Source organism: Canis lupus, chromosome 5 (assembly GCF_011100685.1).
Source record: "Canis lupus familiaris isolate Mischka breed German Shepherd chromosome 5, alternate assembly UU_Cfam_GSD_1.0, whole genome shotgun sequence".
Lineage (NCBI taxonomy): Eukaryota > Metazoa > Chordata > Mammalia > Carnivora > Canidae > Canis > Canis lupus.
In genome coordinates this window covers 31758315-31771554 of record NC_049226.1, presented here as the reverse complement: position 1 = coordinate 31771554, position 13240 = coordinate 31758315, and the positions used below count along the sequence as shown (strand labels likewise).

General features: G+C 47.6%; 1 protein-coding gene across 14 annotated transcripts in view; it reads left to right on the top strand.

The window, feature by feature from the left end:
* Positions 1-13240, top strand: part of ZFP3 (ZFP3 zinc finger protein) — a 91373-nt gene that overhangs the window by 26228 nt on the left and 51905 nt on the right. For 2 of the 14 annotated variants that reach the window (XM_038536495.1, XM_038536494.1), the window contains exon 4: positions 4339-4770. The exons of 9 other annotated variants lie outside the window; for them this stretch is intronic. The gene's annotated coding sequence lies outside the window, so the exon portion shown is untranslated. Of the gene's footprint in view, positions 1-2983; positions 3316-4338; positions 4771-13240 lie in introns of those variants that run through there. 3 more of the 14 variants (XM_038536503.1, XM_038536498.1, XM_038536500.1) reach the window with 2 other exon arrangements.

Genomic DNA, 13240 nt, shown 5'->3' with positions numbered 1-13240 from the left:
AGTCTGCTTGGGATTCTCTCTCCCTCTGCCCCTCTGCATGCTCTCTTGTGCTCGCTGTCTCAAATAAATAAACTAATATTTTAAAAAACCCATTAAAATTAAGATAGATAAGAATTTCCAGAACTAACTAAAAGATTGTATTCAAACTGATTAAGAATTAGTAACATGGGACTAAATAAATTGAGGAAGATGATTATGTTTTTGTGACTCTTGCTTGAAATTTTGGTGGCTCTCTAATAGTATTTGCTCTTTCAGATTAAGAAAACTTTCTCTTAAGATAGCTATGACTTACAAAAATGTGATAAAGTATTAATTTCATGAACAAATTGAAGCATTTTACTTTTCTCTTTACCTGAACACTCTGAAATTCACAAAGTCTCCGGGGTGGGGGTGGGGGTGTTCTTTCCTAGCAGTTGTCATTTGCCTAAGTTTGCTAAGAATCTGATCTTATAAACAGGACAACCTTGGAAATATTGATTATTTTTCCAAGGCTTTCACTGAAATATCCTGTTTGAGAGAGACATGCACAGACTAAGATATGACCAGACAGCTTTTAGGAAGTAAGGTTGACTTTATGAAACATGAAGCCAATAAAGCCCCTTGAAAATGTTGGCCTGATACCTGGTTACAGAATTCCCAGCAGCCTCACCAGGTGAGTAAAGGATGTCACTTCCTGGCAGGTGGAGGAGCCTCAGGTTATTTTGAGGACCTTGGGAAGAGGAATTCACCCAGATCTATAGGTACTGTACTGCTGGCATCATGTCTGATGGCAAGTACTTGGCTTGATTTCTGGCCTAGAGAGGCTACTAAGAGTTTGATCAAGATTCCTCATAAAAAGTTCCGGCAGGGCAGCCTGGCTGGCTCAGCGGTTTAGCGCTGCTGTCAGCCCAAGGCCTGATCCTGGAGACCCAGGATCGAGTCCCACGTCAGGCTCCCTGCGTGGAGCCTGCTTCTCCCCCTGCCTATGTCTCTGCCTCTCTCTCTCTCTCTCTCTCTGTCTCTCTGTCTCTCTCTGTCTCTCATGAATAAATAAAGAAAATCTAAAAAAAAAAAAAAAAAGTTCCGGCAAAGGGGATCCCTGGGTGGCGCAGCGGTTTAGCGCCTGCCTTTGGCCCAGGGCGCGATCCTGGAGACCTGGGATCGAGTCCCACGTTGGGCTCCCGGTGCATGGAGCCTGCTTCTCCCTCTGCCTGTGTCTCTGCCTCTCTCTCTCTCTCTCTCTCTGTGACTATCATAAATGAATGAATGAATGAATGAATGTTCCGGCAAAGGAGATTCTAAAAGATCTATACAAAAAAAATAAAAATAAAATAAAAATAAAATATCTATACAGGCAATCACTGTTCTTGCTGAGCCTATGCAAATAATTAGGCCAAGTTTATTAAAATTGTACTTGTTTTTTGGACAAATTAGTCTTGATTTGGTTATCTCTGAAAATAATGGTAGATTTTAGTCCCAAAGACTTTACTTATTTGAGAGAGAGCACGAGCAGAGGGAGAAGTAGACAGGGAACCTGATATCAGGTTCCATCCTGGGTCCCTGGGATCATGACCTGAGCTGAAGGCAGATACCCAACCAACTGAACCACCCAGGCGCCTCCAATAATGGTTTAATTTTATTTATTTTATTTTATTTTATTTTTTAAATTTTTTTAAAATTTTTATTTATTTATGATAGTCACACACAGAGAGAGAGAGAGAGAGAGAGAGAGAGAGAGAGGCAGAGACGTAGGCAGAGGGAGAAGCATGCTCCATGCACCGGGAGCCCGACGTGGGATTCGATCCCGGGTCTCTAGGATCGCGCCCTGGGCCAAAGGCAGGCGCCAAACCGCTGCGCCACCCAGGGATCCCATAATTTTAGAGAGAAAAATTATGTTTCAGTAACACACCTTTGCAGATATTAAATTCTAGTTCTCATGGTCTTCAAATGCTTGTTGTTTGCCAAAGCTCAACAACTTGAGGTCAACTTCAGAGAAGTTGCCGCAGGAGCTTGTGTATAGACTATCTTCATGCTTGTTATTCTGTGGAGATAACAGGACCCCATGGGGATATGATTATTTGAACAGCTAGAAAATGGGATGGATTCTCCAACAATCTGTATAATTCAGCTAGCACCTTGACCAATTCTGTATGGCTGGGATGACAAAATCACTCCTTACAAGCCAGAGTGCACCGTGCTCTATGGAGTTAACTATGGACTTGTGGAAATAAGGGTAACCCCACTGTCTTCGTGATTGGATTGACTGATGCACCTGGGGATGCCCATAGCTCCCTAGAAAAGTCTTCTCCAAAAAAATTAAAAAAAAAAAAAAAGAGAAAAAAGAAAAGTCTTCTCCCACTTGCCAGCGAGTCCTTGTAATTAGGATATTGTTATGGCTAAACATGAAACAAAGAGGGCTTTTTTTTTTTTTAAGGTTTATTTATTTATTTGAGAGAGAAAGTGAGAGAGCATGGAGGGGAGCCGCGGGACAGGCAGAGTTGGGGAAGCAGGCTCTCCTGCTGAGCAGGGAGCCTGACATAGGGCTCGATACCAGGACCCCAGGATCATGACCTGAGCTGAAGGCAGACACTTAACCCACTGAGCCACCAGGTGCCCCAAAGAAACTTCCTGATGGTTTCATCCCTTTGCTGTGTTTGTCCTAGAAGCCACCTCTGTTGACATAAAATAGCAACTAGAAGTTTTAGCCAAGTACATGACAACCACCTTTAATAAAACCCATCTCGAGGTCACCCACAAATTCAAAAGGTGGCCCTCCAAAACCGAATGGCCCTTAATATCCTGACTGCAGCTCACAGAGGAACCTATGCTTTCTAAAAACAAGAGTGTTGTGTATGGACTCCAGATTTCCATTAAAATGGGACAGGGCTTCTAACTAACATGAATATTCACTTTGACAGTTTAAGCCAATCCCTCCCTTCCCTGTAATGATTGGTTCACCTCTCAGAGTAGAAGATTTTGTCATCTGTCAATGTCCTCTCCCTAGGGTGAATCGTCTCCACCATTAACGGCCACTAAAACCAGTACGATCCAGAACCTGACCCGTGTTTCTCAGGTAACCTACATCCAGAGCTTACATCTGGGGATTGCATAGACCTCAAGACTCTTTGCAGGACAAAAAGCCACTTGAAGCTGTCTGGGTCAGGCCATACTAAGTTCTCTTGACCCCTCCAACAGCGGTGTAAAACTTCACGGCTTGTCCCTTTGGAGCCATCTTTCCAGAATCAAGAACTCCCTGACTGCAGATGAGGAGCCCTCCACCAAGCCACAGTTGCTAGCCTGTTGGAGATGTACACCTGTTCTTCAAATGACACTTGGGTGATGCACATCCAGGGGCCTAGGGGACCACACATCCAGCCCGTCCCTGTCCCTACTCTCTCACATTCCATTATTCTGTTTTATCTTAGAAAAACTCCCTGAAGGGATCCCTGGGTGGCGCAGCGGTTTGGCGCCTGCCTTTGGCCCAGGGCGCGATCCTGGAGACCTGAGATCGAATCCCATGTCGGGCTCCCAGTGCATGGAGCCTGCTTCTCTCTCTGCCTGTGTCTCTGCCTCTTCCTCTCTGTGTGTGTGACTATCATAGATAAATTAAAAAAAGAAAAAAAAAAAAAACCTCCCTGAATATTTTCCTCCCGAAACACGATTTCTCCTAGGCTTCGTTCTTGAACTTTTCCTTCAGGGTGACCTCTCTGAATGTACTTGGTCAGAAATCATACCTTACCAGGAGCTGTCCCCACACCCTGGCACCCCTGCCCCCCACAATGTCCTGCTGTCACGATACGATCATCACCCCTTCGGGGGACAAGGTTTGTCTTTCTCATAGTAAGCTTTGGGCTTCCTCCTTCCAGACCATGCAACACAAGGATGGATTTCCTGCAAAGAAACCTGCTCATGGCTCTCTTGGCTTCTTCCCTTCTTAGGACCCCTGAGGTCAGGGGTCCCTTTTCTTTAATCTCTTTGTTTAACTTGTCTCTTCTATGGGTACCTGGGTGGCTCAGTAGGTAAAGCATCTGCGTTAGGCTTAGGTCATGAGCTCAGGATCCTGGGATCAAGTCCCGGGTTGGGCTCCCTGCTCAGCGGAGAGCCTGCTTCTCCCTCTCCCTGCTACTCTCCCTGCTTGTGCACAAATTCTCTCTCTCTCTAATAAATAAAATAATAAAAAGCAACTTATCTCTTCTAGAATCCAGCAATTCCATATACAAATGATGATTCAACAGGGATTGCAGCCCATACCAGGAGGGTCCCCTCCCCAAACCCATAGACCTGACCACCAAGGAATTTCACCCAAATGGCCTAGTGGTGTGTTAATGTAATACCATGCTCTGATCTATGACTGCACAGGACCACCCCCCCATGGACTGAGAAGCTCAGGAGGGACATCTCTACACCCCACATTCAGCAGGAAGAAGCCACTGCAGATAATTTGTTATCAACGACCAGTAGGAGGGAATGTAGAGGCTTTGCCTGTTTAGGCAAACAGGCTTGAACCATGGAACCCAGAAAGGGTCCCCCAGTGACCCCCTGGCTGAACACAGGCTTGTCTGTCAAAGGACCCACCTCAAAATGGCCATAAGCCCTAACTGGCCAATGGGCTCCTTACAACCAGGCACAGTTACCAAAAAAGGAAATTCCATTTGTCCCCAGAACTCCTCATCTTCTCCCTTTCAAACCGGCCCCTGCCTGCCGCCTCCTGGCAGGCAGCCTCTCCTCTGCTGTTCTGCACCTGCTCCCTCGCAGTGTATTCAGTAAACTATCTCCTTTCTTCTGCCTCCGGTGAGTTCTTGTGACCTCCTGCACCACCAGCTCCACAGGATGGTCGCCCCACATTTGGGGGCCCCCATCCGATGAGGACAGACACCTCATTGGGACACACAGTGAGTCCAGTCCAGGGGTAGACTGACTTCCGGGAAGGCCAGAATTCAGGAGTTTAAACCAGCCATAAAGACTTCTTTCTCTCCAGCTCTTCATTTTGGTTGTCTCTGTGTTGGTTTCATACAGTCTTTCTCGGCGGAGGTAGATTTGAGTTCTCAGGCTTGTGGGAGAATGTGTGTGGCAATTACACAGAAAAGGATGCTGATTGGCTCCGTGTGGGTCACACGTCCAGCCGCCAGCAATCCCTGTATCCCACGGAGGAGGTGCTCTGATGGGGGGGCTTGGATTCCCGCGGGGATGGGGAAGGGAGCCACATTGCTAGGAGGCCTCTCAGGTGATGATACGACAAGGCAGGTGTTGGGTTCCCGAAAACTGAGACAGTTGTTGGGACAGGGAAAGTGGCCGATGTCCACCCTGGGCCAGCGTGGGTGACGGCGTGGAGCGCGTGCATGCTCTTTGGCTTTATCCCAAGGGCATCAGACACCTGTCAGGGGTTAACCTGGGCGGAGTACCTGGGTGTGAGGAGGGGGGCCTGTATCCCACTGTGGCCACCTGAAATCCTGAGACTCTGAGACCGAGACAGCACTGCCCAGCCCAGCTCCCTGCGAATTCCTGACTGTAGACGTGAAGGGGCTAGCGAAGTGATTGCTGTTTTCAGCCAGTAAATTTGGGAGTAACTGATTATGTGATAAAAGATGCTTCCAAACGGAAGCATCATTTGCTCCATCATATTCTCATCTGTCCATCAACAGCTTCACTTACGATTAAGGCCATTTTCCCATCACTTTTACCTACTTGGTGATGGATTTCTTCTTCTGTCAGAAGAGGCGGCACTTTAATTTGTGATAAATTGTCGTTGACAGTATTTTTACTTCATCATACATCCCCTGAGAGACAAGCTGTCAGCGTGACAGGTGGAGGTAGACCTGAGTGATTGTTAAGTGGGAAGGAGTTTTCGCAAGGAGACTAAATGGAAGCTAGTTGATGGTTAACGATTTTCACATTTTGATGAAATTTTTCTACCCAGACTCATAATTGTGGAGATTTAGATAATGAATATCTAGGGGATGCCCAGGTGGCTCAGAGGTTGAGCGTCTGCCTTCGGCTCAGGGCATGACCCCAGGGTCCTGGGATCGAGTCCCACATTGGGCTCCCTGCAGGGAGCCTGCTTCTCCCTTTGCCTGTGTCTCTGCCTCTCTCTGTGTCTCTCAGGAATAAATAAATATAACCTTAAAAAAAAAGATTATGAATATCTAAAAAAACAAGGACATCCCCACCCCAACAGTCATCTTTAGGGCAGGAGTGTTTCCTTACTGATGAAGGCTCAGGACACTCGAATATTTTCATTGTTACTGCAGTGGTTTTAGGTGGCCTTTGAAATCTTCATGATTCACTGTGGCTTCTAATGTTCTAGGATCTCTCCTAATGTTCATCTCCTAATGTTCTAGGTTCTCTCCTTCCCTTCCACAAGACTTACTGGGCTCCTGTATGTGTATCAGCAGCAAACATTTATTTGTTTCTTTTTTTTTAATTTTTATTTACTTAGGATAGGCACACAGTGAGAGAGAGAGAGGCAGAGACACAGGCAGAGGGAGAAGCAGGCTCCATGCACCAGGAGCCCGATGTGGGATTCGATCCTGGGTCTCCAGGATCGCGCCCTGGGCCAAAGGCAGGCGCTAAACCGCTACGCCACCCAGGGATCCCTGCAGCAAACATTTATTGAGCAATTCCAATGCACACCTGTCTTTTTCTGCATGCAGTTTTTTTTTTTAAGATCTTATTTATTTATTTGAGAGAGAGAGTGCACACAGAGGCAGAGGGAGAAGCAGATTCTCTGCTGAGCAGGGAGCCTCATGCAGGACTCGATCCCAGGACCCCGGGATCAGGATCTGAGCTGAAGGCAGACGCCTCACTGACTAAGCCACGCAGGTGCCCCATACTGCATGCAGTTTTAAAAATCTCTCGCTATGTAAATCAGAGACCAGGCAAGGTCAGGGAAAGAGGAGAGAAAGAAAGAGATTTTTTTAAAAAAGATGTTATTTATTCATGAGAGACACAGAGGGAGGCAGAGACACAGGCAGAGGGAGAAGCAGGCAGCTTCCTGCGGGGAGCCCAGTGCAGGACTCAATCTCAGAACCCCAGGGTCATGATCTGAGTCGAAGGCAGATGCTCAACCACTGAGCCACCCAGGAGTCCCTAAAATGATCTTTAAACGAAGAATATGATCTATTACTTTGTTTTATTTTTTTTAAGATGTTATTTATTTATTTATTTACTCATGAGAGACACAAAAAGAAAGAGAGGCAGAGACACAGGCAGAGGGAGAAGCAGCGTCCATGCAGGGAGCCTGACTTGGGACTCAATCCCGGGTCTCCAGGATCAGGCCCTGGTCTGAAGGTGGCACTAACCCGCTGAGCCACCTGGGCTGCTCCTATTACTTTTTTTTTTTTTTTTAAAGATTTTATTTATTTATTCATGATAGTCACAGAGAGAGAGAGAGAGAGAGAGGCAGAGACACAGGCAGAGGGAGAAGCGGGCTCCATGCAGGGAGCCCGATGTGGGATTCGATCCCGGGTCTCTAGGATCGTGCCCTGGGCCAAAGGCAGGCGCCAAACCGCTGCGCCACCCAGGGATCCCTATTACTTTGTTTTAATCATTGGTTTTACCGCTTGCTCTGAGAAATGTTAACAAATTTACCAAAACTGTCTCATGTACATCAGATCACAGAAAACCCTCTCATGTACATCAGATCACAGTGGTAACAATGGTTATGTTGCTTCTAGAAAGGTCTTTTAGTAAGTGATTCAGTTCTCTGAATAACCCCCAAATCAAACACGGACAAAACATTCAGTTATTTTTGTCTTCACAGCAGAGGCCATTTCGCCCAGAATTGTGTGGACCACTAGGTGGCACTGGTTTGTTGCCAGCAGTGACATAATAGCTCAAAATGTCTTAAATCTTTTCTTTTCAGACGATAGAAAATAAACTTACCAGATATCGAGAATCACATGACTCTTGGCCCTTCCCACCTGTGACCTAAAAGTCTACCTTGTGAGAAAAAAAAAAAGGCTATAAAACCAAGTTACATTTTTTTTTTTTTTTCCAAGTTACATTTTAAAGCGAGTTTCAGGACACTATTTATACTTCCGCCCTTTCTCCCTCACTGCCTCTCTCACTTCCACAAATATTTATTGAATGCCCACCATGTGCCCACGCTTTCTAAGTCAGTGAAAATACAGTGATGAGCAAAGCAGCGGTAGTGCAGCACCTGTGGATCCCGTGGTTCCCTATGGATGGGCAGATCCTGGCGTAGTAACATGATGTCAATGTTGGGTTCACTGCAGAAGCAGATATGAAGATGTTTCCTAATTTTTAAAAAGATTTTATTTATTTATCAAGCCAAAGACACAGAGAGAGAGGCAGAGACTAAGGCAGAGGGAGAAGCAGGCTCCCTATGGGGAGCCCGATTAGGGACTCGATCCCAGGACCTTGGGGTCACGCCTTGAGCTGAAGGCAGATGCTCAACCACTGAGCCCCCCAGGTATCACTGTGGAATTATTTTAAACTAGGTTAGTGAGACACCAGAGATGTTTTTTTTTCACTTTGGACACCAGAGATTTGATCTATGAGATGTCGATTGAGTATCTTTTCTAAGCAATAGCGGGAAAGGCAAGGTACTATTTATTTTTAATGTCCTCAGAGGAAGTTTGTCTTGGGTCACTGAGATTTGCATTGTAGAGAGCTAACATGAAATGTATTGGAAAATTTATTTTTGTTTGGTGTCTCATGGGAGGTAGAAGTGTACAAGTTATGCAAATAAGCTTTTTTTTTCTTTTTTTAACCATTAGGGAAATTTCATTTCTGGTAAATGCCACCTCCTACAAGTTTTTTAAAAAAAGGTTTTGTTTACTTATTTGCAAGAGAGAGAATGAGCGGTGAGGAGGGGCCGAGGGAGAGATAGAGAGAAGCAAATTTCCTGCCAAACAGGGAGCCCTGACTTGGGGCTCGATCCCAGGACCTGGAGGCCACTACCCCAGCTGAAGGCATGCACTTAACCGACTGAGCCACTAAGGTGCCCCTCTGCAACTTTTATTAAAACCAAAGCCATGTTCCACTGATACCCAATTGTAAAAAAATAAAATAAAAGGCCGAGGCATCGAATTTTAAAAAAAAATTCACGGGCTATTAGTGTAAGGATCACTTAATAAGTGACCAAGGGTATTTTAAGCAATTTAGTATTATTTCCCGATTGTGGAATATTTAAATTCTTCAACTGTGGCTGATCTAACACTAACTGCACTGAATTTTGGCAGTAAGGTGTGGGTAAAGACACTGAGTCTTACAGTTGGAAGATCGAGATGGCACAGTATCCATCGTGTGCTCCTTACCACGGTTTTGCACAGAGTAACTGGCACACCTTGCTCTACCAACATGAAATGTGGCCGCTGCCACTTGCTGCCTGTGTATCAGTGGTGGAGGGCTTCTGGCCTCCCGGCCTTGACCTAGGGGCGGCTTGGTTCCCCATGTGGCATTGGCAGAGGTGCACGTGCCCTTGGGGAGGGCGGAAGGTACAGGTGAGGAATGGGAACACCTGACAGCTCAGGACGCATGTCTGGGCCCTAATGATGCCACTGATGCCACATGCATCTTGAGAACACACAAAAATTGGTTTTCTTCTGTTGGGAGCACATGCAGCCACTGGTGGGGTCACTGCGGGAAATGTCTTGAGGAGGATCTAACATATTTATGGGGTCATAGCAGGTAATGGTTTCTTTTTTTTTTTTTAATTTAAGATTTTACTGATTTATTCATGGGAAACACAGAGAGAGAGAGAGAGAGAGAGAGAAGCAGAGACACAGGCAGAGGGAGAAGCAGGCTCCCTGCAGGGAGCCTGATACAGGACTTGATCCCAGGACCCTGAGATGAAGGCGGATGCTCAACCACTGAGCCCCCCAGGTACCCCCAGGTTTCTTGGGTGCTGATGCAAGCGTGAATAGGTTGTTGCAATGCAGAATTCTCTGATTCTATGTAGAGGGTCCTTTTCCAGGGAGCGCTTAATCAGAACTGCTGGATTTAGCCTTTCAGATTCCTGATTTACTTGATTCAGTGTGAGCAGTGGAGAAGTCAGAGGTCATCTACTTCAGCTCTTTAATTGGTAGAAGAAATGAGCCCTAGGAAGGATCTCTTATTCGCACATTCCCGGGAAAACTACCTTTGCAGATGCTGCTTAAGTACGGTGAACATATAAGTCATCATCCAAACCAGGACGCTGTGGAGAGTGGAGAGGGCACCATTCATCCCACGGGGACATCCCACAAAAGCCAAAACCGTCCTGGGCGAACTGGAATCGAGATTCGTCTGAAGATGTAACCCTCATCCTGGAGGGGCCTGGCCTGTGCTGGGAACGAAAGCTGTGTAAACTGTGGAGAGCGGGGTAGTTATGCACTGTGAGAAGTGTGAGAGGGCTGGTGAGGAAGAGTGTGCCTGCCTCGGTGGAGGGGGGTGGTCACCTCCCCGAGAATGTGCGGCTGCAGCTGGGTGCTAAGGGTTGAGTCACCGTGTCAGGTAGGGAAGCAGGAGAAAGATGGTCCCAGCAGAAAGAAGGAATATGCAAAGCCTTGGCATCATTTTGATGCTGGGAAAGGGTCGGGGGGTGGGGGTGCTGCAAGTAGGAGGACTGGAGGCTGAAATGAGGCCAGCGGGAAGCAGGTTATCAGGGTCTTGCATGGCATGTTAAGGAGTCTGGAGGTTGTCTAGGCACAAGGGAGCCACTGAAAGATTTTTAAAAAAATTTTTAAAAGATATATTCATTTATTTGAGAGAGAGAGAAAGAAAGCATGAGCAGGAGGGGCAGAGGGAGAGGGAGAACCTCAAGTAGACTCCATGCTGACCCTGGAGCCCTATGCAGGGCTCATCTCATGACCCTGAGGTCACCACCCCCCTGGAATCAAGAGCCAGAAGCCCAGTAGGCCGAGCTACCCAGGCACCCCACTGAAAAGTTTTAAGCGGGGCCTTGACCTAATCAAATTGGTGTTCTAGAAAGTCCACTCTGACAGCAAGTGAACACCTGCCCTGGTCCTCCCAGCATCAACCAGTCACCGGGCCGAGGAAGCGAGAGCTTCTGGTTGGCCAGGCTGGGTCATAGGCTCGAGCCCCGAGGTGGGGGTGTGTGTATGCGGGAGTGGGGTGAGATCCCACACATGTGGTACCACCTGAGAGAAGAGGAAGAAGAGGAGCCCACAGGGAAATCCTGGGCTTCTGCTGGGAGGAGCAGACTGCATCCTGGGGAGGCGAACAAGAGTCCTCCACCCTGGCGGCATGGCCGGGCCCCCCACCCCCCAGAACCACACTCTGACTCTGGTCCCTGTAGCTCTGGAGAGGTCCACACGGTGAGGTCAGGAATGGTTGTCCTTGGTTGAGAGGTTTAGATTGTGGCGGGCCTGAGACATTTGCTGACCATGTAGGCGGACTTATTTTGCCTGGAGAGAGAGTCGGGCCACAGCCTCAGTCTCTGACCCACACGCACCTACTCCCCCATGTCCGATTCCCAGGAAGTGGGTGAGCAGGTGGGATGCAGGTGGGGTGGACCCAGATCTGTCTGCACTTGGAGTGGTGGGAGGAAGGTCCACGTTCATTTCAGGCCTCCCCTGCGGCCTCTCCAGCCACCCTGCCTTTGGATGCATTTCGGGTGAATCACAAACACCCGTATTCCTTCCCCTAAATACTGCTGTGTGCATATCCTGAAGCATAACTCAGCATTTGCTGGCAGTTTTTCTTTGGAGGTAAAATTATCTTAGGTTGAAGGGTGCCTGGGGGGCTCAGTCAGTTGAGTGTCAGACTCTTCATATCGGCCCCGGTCATGATCTTGGGGACCTGGGATTGAGCCCCATGGTGGACTCTGTGCTCACAGAGAGTCTACTTGAGATTCTCTCTCTCTCTCTCTCTTTTCCTCTGTCCCTCCCTCAACTCTCTCTCTCTCATGCTAAATAAAATTTTTTTTTTAAATGTACTTAGGTTGGGGGCACCTGGGTGGCTCAGTGGTTGAGCGTCTGCCTTAGGTTCAGGTCGTGACCCCGGGGTCTGGGGATCAAGTCCCACATCAGGCTCCCTGCAGGAAGCCTGCTTCTCCCTCTGCCTGTGTCTCTGCCTTTCTCTGTGCGTCTCTCATGAATAATTAAATAAAATCTTTAAAAAAAGGTGAACCCCTGGAACCCTGAACCCCCAATGCCTCTAACATGGTAACGGGAACAAGAGCATATAATGAATAGTGTCATTTGCCGAAAGTGAACTGACCCAAGGTCACCCATCCAGCAACGCCTGCCCCCTTTTCCCTTCATGGCAAAGCCCAGCTCCAGCAAGAACGGGCTGAAAATTGCCCGTGGTTCACTCCCCAGCATCTCTCACAGCTGGGCGTGTGCACCAACCAATCCAGGCCAATGATGCATCAGGGAAAGCTACTGGGGCTTCTAGGAAAGCTTTCCTCTCTGCTTAAAAGAGCTATCTGGGAGGAACTGCCCCGATCTTTTGTAACTTCAAATGTTATCGTGTGGGGGGATGTGATGGATGCCCAGAGCTGTGGCAGCTGCCTTGGCACCATGAATTGTACAGCTAAGAGAATCAAAGAAAAGTCAGCCCCTGCTCCTGAGTCTTGAATTCTGGAGTGTTTACCTGTAGGCTTGTTGTCTTGTGAGGCCATAATAGTCCTCGTTGTTGGGCCATCTTCCTTGCAGTCCACACCGTACTGACTGATACACATGCTTTGTGAGATCTGTGATTGGTGATTCCTGAGCATTCCCTGAAAACTATCGTTCTTGTATCATAAAAAATCAGACTTAACTGGTTTTTTTTTGTGTTTTTTTAAATTTATTTATTCATGAGAGACACGGAGAGAGAGAGTCAGAGACACAGGCAGAGGGAGAAGCAGGCTCCATGTGGGGGGAGCCCGATGTGGGACTTGATCCGGAGACTCCAGGATTACGCCCTGGGCTGAAAGCAGGCGCTGAACCACTCAGCCACCCAGGGATCCCCGACTTAACTGTTTATAAAGAAAACTATAGCCCACTTATTTGGTTTTTTTTTTTAAAGATTTTATTTATTTACTCATAGAGACAGAGAGAGAGAGGCAGAGACACAGGCAGAGGGAGAAGCAGGCTCCATGCAGAGAGCTCGACGCGGGACTCCATCCAGCGTCTCCAGGATCACGCCCCAGGCTGCAAGCGGCGCCAAACCGCTGCGCCACCGGGGCTACCCCCACTTATTTGTGATATGAGTGAACCACCTGTTCCAAAAGAGTTAAGATGACAGAACAGGGGTGTTTCAAAATGGCGGTCTTCCATATTTGTGGGGATTTTGCCATCATCATGGTCACCTC